The sequence below is a fragment of the Macrobrachium rosenbergii genome, chromosome 5 (genome assembly GCF_040412425.1).
Source record: "Macrobrachium rosenbergii isolate ZJJX-2024 chromosome 5, ASM4041242v1, whole genome shotgun sequence".
Taxonomy (NCBI): Eukaryota; Metazoa; Arthropoda; class Malacostraca; order Decapoda; family Palaemonidae; genus Macrobrachium; species Macrobrachium rosenbergii.
Window position 1 is genome coordinate 69580137 of NC_089745.1, and position 9016 is coordinate 69589152.

Consider the following 9016-nt stretch of genomic DNA (forward strand, 5'->3'; position numbering starts at 1 on the left):
ATCATGATATCGGTTGTGTAACCGATGTAGGTACTTATGTAAGGACTGGGGTATGAGTGACATACTGGCTGGGTGTTAACTGGTTTATTGGTAGTTCCTTACTGAGATAAATGTACAGAATCTTCGAAGATGTTATTGACGCGTTAATGTAGCGTCTACACACAGACAGGTAAAACAGAGATAAAAGGTTCAGACATCTGTGTTTGTCGGCAGACAAACAGATGGCGATACCAAGAGACATGATTAACATACAGTGATGAAACATACATCAGTGGAAAGGCCAGGAAATTCTACATATGGCCAATTGCTTGAGATTCAAGACAGATTAATGGATACAATGCAGTAGCATAATATATGTGAAATGGAGAGACATTTGACGTCTTCACAAACAGAAACACACGTACAGTTTGATACAGAAGATTCGTTGGAACATTATGAGTACATGATTAGAATGCTTGCATGGCAAGGCAAGTAGTGGTGATTGTAATACATTAAGACAACAATGCTTAGGGAGAAACAGACGGAAATATTGTATGGTTGAAATCGCGTTCTTGTAGAGAAAGAAAACGAGACGCTGGCTTTGTCCTGTCCACTTCGATGATGACGATTGACGAACACACAAACACACACGTGTTTGGAAGAGGCAGCGTCGGGGCTCTTACACTTATGATGACCCAGAACTCCAGTTATATTCAAGTAGAACTGTTTTTAGCAATATGTTGCAAGGTGAGCAAACGGTCACTTTGAAAATTAGAGAAAAGTGTTATATTCGTTTTCAAATTGACTGTGGTGGGACTGCAATGTGTTGCTTGTGCATATGTACAGGATTTCATGCTCGCAAACATCATTTTGTCTGATCAGGATTGCAGCCATGTAAACGTCCAGTAACATCGCTTTGCCAATTCAGGATTACAGTAATTTAAATAGGGGTTTCAAGACTCAGTATCATCATACCTTATCATGACTGTTCATCGTGTAAAGATGCTCTATAGTTATATTGCTATTTTTGGAAATCTGCCTTTAAGGACTTCTTATATGGAACTTATCAAATTGTAACTTCTTTGTTTACTATTGAAGTACAGGAAAATCTTTGCTTCCTGTTTTTCCTCAGAAATGTTGTTATTTTTAAATGATCTTCGAAAGTTTATAAGATGCTTCATAAAATTAGGGATGATCCGCCAGATGCATAAGAGAGAGAGAGAGAGAGAGAGAGAGAGAGAGAGAGAGAGAGAGAGAGAGAGAGAGAGAGAGAGAGAGAGAGATTAACCACATATGTGGTTGGTGAAACAGGGTTGATATTGAAAGTAATCAGTGCGGAAGTAATTCTTTTTACAAGTTACTGGTGTGGGTGCATTGAAAACTTTATCACAATTTTGATAGACATTTGTTAATCTTCTTAAATGGAAGGAGCAGCCTTGTAATAAAACCCCATGTCTGTAGAGATGTTACAGTTGGTTTGGACTCTCTCCTGTCCTACCTGGTTACCAAACCGCTTTCTTCCAAAGGAATCATCGCAAATATAAGTGAATTCGTGCCACCATCCTTTCATGGCCTTCCAACAGCGCCCCCCCGCCTTTCTCATATTCGCCTTCTCTCCTTCACTCCTCTCTCGTTCTCCTTCAATGGCATGCTTGGAATTCTCTGAAACATTCTCGAAGTTAGGCTTGGTTGGATTGTTTCCCAAGACACGTGTATCTCCCTCGCCAGATCTAATTTTGATTTGCACCCGAAGCTGTCGCTGCTATTACGAACCATCCGGTGCCGGGACTCGCACCAGCCAGGTAGCAGCATCGCAGGTCAAAAGCTATGAGGGCTTTGAGTCCGCTCGAGCTTGGCGTCATATATATTTTCTTGTTAATTAGTCCAACGGTAAAGTTTTCTACCCTGTACTTTTGACAAAATCTTCAAAGAACCACCTTTACTGCAACTAAGTCATATGCATCGTTGAATTTTTGTCATGTTATTGTATGGAATAAATTTTTTATGTTCTGACTTACAGTGGTCTGGAATAAAATAACATTCTGTTTGTTTTTTGTTTATCAACTGCTGCGAAACGAAGAAATTTATTGTCTGCTTGTTAATCAAAATCGGAGATAAACTACAAGGTAGTATACAAATAAAAATTAGCGATTTGTGATATTTTAGTTAAATCAAAGAAAATGAACACAGCATTTCTGTAAGATAATTGCGTTATGCCTTTATGTGTTCTAAGTATTGGAGTTTTAGGATATAAATGCAATAACTTGCTCTCTGTAATTTGTTTCGTTAATCTGCACTTACTGTAATTCTATTTTCATGAGGTATAATCCCTGACTGGGAAATTTGTCTAAGAGTACGGGGGTCTCAAAATTGTTTGTAGACCTAATAATAAACAATCCATGGCAACTGGCTGCACTTTTGATGACCTTGCCTGTGACCTCATAGAATTTAAAACTCGATTGATTCGATGTCTGAAAGAGATCCGAGTTCACTGGCTCATTAGGCAGAACTGATGGACGACATGTATGTCGTCCTTTGCTAAGGGCTTGTTAAAGAGATTCACGGTTTGTTCTTGTATTGGTTACTGTATTTCGTCAGTTTAAATAGTTATCTGTTGACTTTCTCCAAAATCTCTGAAACATCACATTACATTTAATTCTTTTTGTTATATAAAATCTTTTTTAATTATGAGAAATCTCAGGACGCTAAAAATTTTCAGTTTTCTTATGTATACTGATTCCTCATCAAAATGGAAGGTAATGGTACGAGTGTTTTTTTTTTTTTTTTTTTTTTAAGTAGGTTCCTTTTTTGTTAGTGATAAAATACTACGTTTCCAACTAAAGATAAATGACAAGGGTAGTTTATGTGACAAGTAAAACGGTAAATAGTTACAGGTTGTTATACTTGTAGTACAGTATACCATTAGTGTATATGATGTATTGTCGAATACACACACACACGCACACAAACGCGAAGATATAAACTTTAAATTTAAATCTACATGGTCTTTGCAAGAGATTTATACAAATAGACAATGATCATTGCCGTCTCAGTGTACGTTCTTAGTAAAACTTTTTCAGTAGTGGAGAAAATAATTTTTCATTACACTTAAAAACCCCAGTTTATTGACTTTCTTTATTAGGAATGAATCTCCGAAAGGAATTTAATGAACTCATTCGGCAGTCTTATCGACGACGGAATTTCAAATTGTTTTTACTTTTAGACGTATGAACTCTACGGTTTGAAACATAATAATTTCTGTTTATTTGATCAAATTTAGGCTGGCGAACCAATCACTGGGGCACTTTCGGCCACTCAGCGCTTTAGCCTGAGAAAAAACGGAGTTGGAGTGGTTGGACAGGAGGATAAAGAGACCCGGAAAATAAAGGAGATGAAGTACGGAGCGAAAAGTCCACAGCTCACTTCTCGTATGTGGACTACACGTGAATATCACATCGGTTCAGGTTAATATTAGCATGTCTGTCAGTCGGGCAGACGCTGACGGTCATCACTTTTAGTTCAATGAAAGCATAAATTAATTAGAGTAAGATGTACCAAAGCCGGTATGATTAATACAGAAAGTCAATCATTGAAATTACATGTATTCGGCGATAACTTTATAACGCGGTTCTTACAGGGGTAAAAAATGATATATGAGATAACGTGAAAATTGATATAAACCTAAAGCAGAGATGGCATTTGTGATCATAAGTGTGCTTTGTAATTATCTGCATATTTCACAAAAATGGAACCAAGATTTGTGGAGTTCAAGAAAGATGTGAAGTATGACTTATGCTGGCTCTTGAGAGGAAGTGGAGACTCGAGGAGGAGATAGGTGTTCTTTGTTGATGTCAAGGGTCATATGTACCTCCGGATACTCATTATCTTGCAGAATGTGCAGGACTCATCCCTTTTGTTTGTGAGCCCCTCCCCCTCACCTCAGTCCAGCCTCCTCCCCTCTACAGTGTTTCTGTCACTTGTTGTCTTATTTTTACTATATATTTTTTGCTTGTTTCAGAGAAGTGACCTGCTCATAAGACGAGCTCACTCTCGCTCGCTCTGTCTCTCTCTTTCCTTCTATCACTGCTTTAAGTAATGTATTCTCATCTTGAGTATGATCCTAAACAACGATCATGTAATTATGACTACTGTAAGATAGCAAAACATTTTTTCATGTTTTTTTTTTTATTTTGTTTATGTGACGGAAAGTATTAAGAACACCAGCGTGCACATGCATAACACATTTTCTAAAGAACTAATAAAACTGGCAAAGTTCCTTTCATCGTCTTAAACGAACGAATGTGTCAACGCTTATCATACCTGAAAAAAATCTGAGTTTTTTGCAGGTGTAGCTCTCCTCAGCGATACATACGCCAGGCAAAGCGTGAGATATTATCATTTTATGGTTTAACATTCAGCATTTTACTCTCAGAATCTCCATTCTTAAGATGAACTTACGATTTCTCAGTATCTTCCGTTTTCTCTGCTTACTCTCCTGGTGTAACGTGCCTGTTTTCTCATTTTCCACAGTTAATCTTTTATTCATTGTTGTATTGCTCTGACAAAAAATAATAAACCTATGTAACACTTATCAATTCACATTCTTTCACATTTACTTTAAGTTGGAACCTGTAGATTAATTATCAGTGTAACTCCATTTTTTGTTTTATCTGAGAAATTGTCTTCCTTTCACCACATGGCCATTAGGTTACAACATACTCTTTCATCTTTATCCTTATTTAGGAAATAAATGAAAGCAGACCACCAAATTTAGCCCCGTAAGTTTGTCAGATTTGTTTGAATTTGTGACTTAGTCTTCTCTCTATTACATTTATGATATTCATTTCCTTACGGTCTGTTTTAGAATTAGTATATTAATTTTTTTTCAAATTTCTACACATGCGCACTTCACTCATTCGTAACATTGTAAGGTACTAATCTGGTGATAAATTTCATTTATACTATCCTGTATTACATGAGAATTGTCAGTTGATATTACGTTAGGTCCTACTGATAACTTTTTTTTTTCTGTCGTATCTGCATACAGTTAAGATACATACAAGACCAGTTCTTGCAATGGAATTCTTACTATTCTATTCTACCATAATATTATTCATGAAAACTTAGCATGATTGCTATTGTCATAACTATTTTTAGCATGATTGCTGTTGGTATGAGAGACAACAAATTATGATAGCTACTAATGGGCGCTACGTGTTTTTAATAATGGATCTTAATATCATCAAAGGTAATGCAATGCGAAACCGCTCAAATGTTCTCCGTAGCCATTTGTTTTCATTGCACGCTTGCAGTGCAAAAAATAAGCAAAACCACTTCACGTAATATTGGTCCCTTCCTATTTGCGGAAATATCGCTATTTGTGATGAATATGTCTTCAGAAAGTATTCAAGAATTGAAAATATTGAATTTCTTCCGGTATTTGCAAGTCTTTAAATATATTTTACACTTATTAACTCAAGCAATGATGTGATTATGTTTTTAATTCTTATGGTGTCAGTCGCGTTGATGGAAAACTGCAATCTCTCAAGCTGAATTTCATCCTTATAACGTCTCATTTGGTAAGAGGAATTATCTCGCATCGCTATTCGGAGTTGAAATGTTCCAGGAAATCCTTTCTTATTTTCTGCCCTCATACGGATGTTTCGTCATGTTTCGTCTGCCACAATACTTTAGAAGAATTTTCTCACTTCAATTTAGTCCTTACAAGAAATAGTTCGGTGTTTTCATGGAGAATAACAGAAAAATTTTAAGAGCCGTTTTATCGTCTGTTTTTCCGTGAATTTTTACCATAGCTTGCACAGCCAGAAGAATGAAGTTTTGGTTCATTTGGAAGATACGGCGCGAACATTTTCAAAAGTTTTTGTGTTTTTGAGTTCTATACGGCGATTTGGCTCGAGACCTAAGTTGGGATTTCCCAGCCATCAAATTAATCAGAAGTTCCTTAAGTTGGCTCTTATGCAGTGAAAAGGCTTTGCACAGTTGGCAAACGTTTAGGGGCAATATAGTCACCGTTATGTAAAATGGCTGCTCGGCTCTGTGCTAATATACTTTTTAATTTTCTAACTGACAAGCAGTGCACAACCGTCACTCTTTGAGCACACCGTAGATTACTGATAATTTTCTACTAAAGATATTTGGAAATTTTGTGCATGCTGATATAGTTGTAGAACAGAGATTAATGTACAGGAGACATTGATTCATAAGCAAAGATAATTAAAGTAAATAAACATATATGCCCTTTCATGAACGGCTGCTGAGGTTAATGAAAGCAGGTTACCACATGGTACACGGCACATCATATATATATATATATATATATATATATATATATATATATATATATATATATATATATATATATATATATATATATATATATATATATATATATATATATATATATATATATATATATGTGTGTGTGTGTGTGTGTGTGTGTGTGTACGTATATCTATATGTTCATATATACATGTTTGTACATGTGTGTGTCCTAATTATTTTATAGAATGTACTTTTCGGAAAGCGCAAAAAGAGTTTTTTTTTTAATTCAGTGACTACCAGAGAGACTTTTAATCATCAAATGGTACTTGTTTTTACCATACAGAGATACTTTAAGGGTTGTTCCAAGTTTTTGTAAGAACTTTAATACCAATGTTGTATTTGAATTTGCAAATACTCTGAAAAATATGATTGTCAATAATCATTATATCTTTAAAGTATAATTACATGATATAATGTTAAAATGATATGGAATTCTCTAGAGTTTCTCATGACCGCAAGTACAAAGTTCTTTGCATGAATTGCAAATGTTTTTATATAGCGCAATATGGCAAGGGAGAGGCAACCAGAATTAAATACCATAAATAGTCATGCTAATCGAATCTAAAATATCGTGTTTGAGGTCAGCATTTATTCATTTTAGCTATTGGAATTATTGTGCTTTGGCCTATAGGTTTTGAGGTTTTTGTGGTCTCTTCGGCGTCAGAAAAATTTTGGAACATGTGAACAGCATTAATGAATATTTGAATGTGACGAATATTAAAGCTGTAATAAAGACGCATGTATAATAATGAACTATCCCAAAATTCCTTATATTTATCACAGTGAGAATTCATTTTCGTTTCGATACTCCTTATGACTCCAATTTTCCTCGTACTTAATTGCGATTAATCCCGATAGGTAGCGAGATGAAAATCATAGGCTAGTGAGGGCCTTTCATACATTAGTAACCCTTCATGAGGGGAAAAAGTGTATTGCAATTATTGAATATAATATATGTATATATATAGATATGTATACTGTATATATATATATATATATTATATATATGTATATATATATATATATATATATATATATATATATATATATATATATATATATATATATATATATATATATATATATATATATATTTTATATATATATATATATATATATATTATATTTTTTCTAGACGTAAAAATGTCTAGTACAAGCGTTTCTTTAGTAACAGACGGACCTACAACTTCATGTTGCCAAAGATTGCCCCTTCCCTTTTGCAGATGATTGAGAAAGAGTAAAAACTGCACCTAACGGTGAAATTAGTAAACTTTCAACAACTTTATGATAGCCTGCCTTTGACAGCCACCCTAACCTTTCCTATAATACAAACACACACACACCCATATATATATATATATATATATATATATATATATATATATATATATATATATATATATATATATATATATATATATATATATATATATATATATATAATATATATATATATATATATATATATATATATATATATATATATATATATATATATATATAGAGAGAGAGAGAGAGAGAGAGAGAGAGAGAGAGAGAGAGAGAGAGAGTTGAGAGTTGAGAGAGAGTTGTGGCTCCTATGTCTCTTAGTGATTTTGGGATGAGATCACTAGTCCCAGAACGTTCACTAACCTACCTGCAACCTAATGATATTCGGCTAATTAACAGGAAACGAGCCAAAAACGTTACCGCATGGCAAGGCGAGTTCGTTCAAACATCAATATTATATATATATTATATATATATATATATATATATATATATATATATATATATATATATATATATATATATATATATATATTGATATGTTTTTAGACCGAGTGCAACGGAGACTTACCTTGAAAATTGACTATATCTGACTCTTAGGCCGAGTTCAGTAAAACATATACAAAAGTATTGGCTGAAGGCCTGGTTCCAAGGGGGGAATTTCAGGTAAACACTGAGGGGTTCACTTACATGAGTATATTTTCATTAACTACATATTACAAGAAGAATGAAGCGTAAATTAGGAGAGGTAAACAGATTCCTGTCGTTACAAAGGAATAACAAACAACTGGGGTATTTTTCATGATGAGACTCAAAAGGCCCACTTCAGAGGGCAACGCAGAAGGGGAGAAAGCAGGGATTATACCGCTGCTCACACAAGATGATGCTAAGATCCACAGTAAGTAACTCCTATCTGCAGTCGGGAACACACGTGGTTACGTAGGTGTATTGGGAGCATAATTAAGGAGTCAATGGAATGCACAGAAGGTGCCTAAGAAAGGTCTTGATTCCTGTGACTCTAATTCCAAGCAATAAAACGAATTATCCACTTCACTGTAGGTATCTTTACGTTAACACAATTTAAAATAAAACAGGTCTAACTGCAGGTATATCGCCTTAGAAAGGAAATGGAAAAATAGCAAAAGGCTAACAGACACGTGATGTGACTTAAGAACCTTGACTTTGGTACATTACTTTCGGCTGTTGACGGGTTGTACGTCCTCGGGGGCCAGCGGTGGAGGGTAGCATTAAGGGACTTCACTACAAAAGAAAACTGTAGGCTCAGGGACAGCCACACGCGATTGCAAGGGGCAGCTCAAGGAGCAGAGTGGAGGATCAATGCCCTGGGATAGTTCCAACGTCTTCTGAGTCTGAGACTATTCTAAGGCTGAGCGAGTTGGTATTTCTCCTTTTATGCCCTCATAAG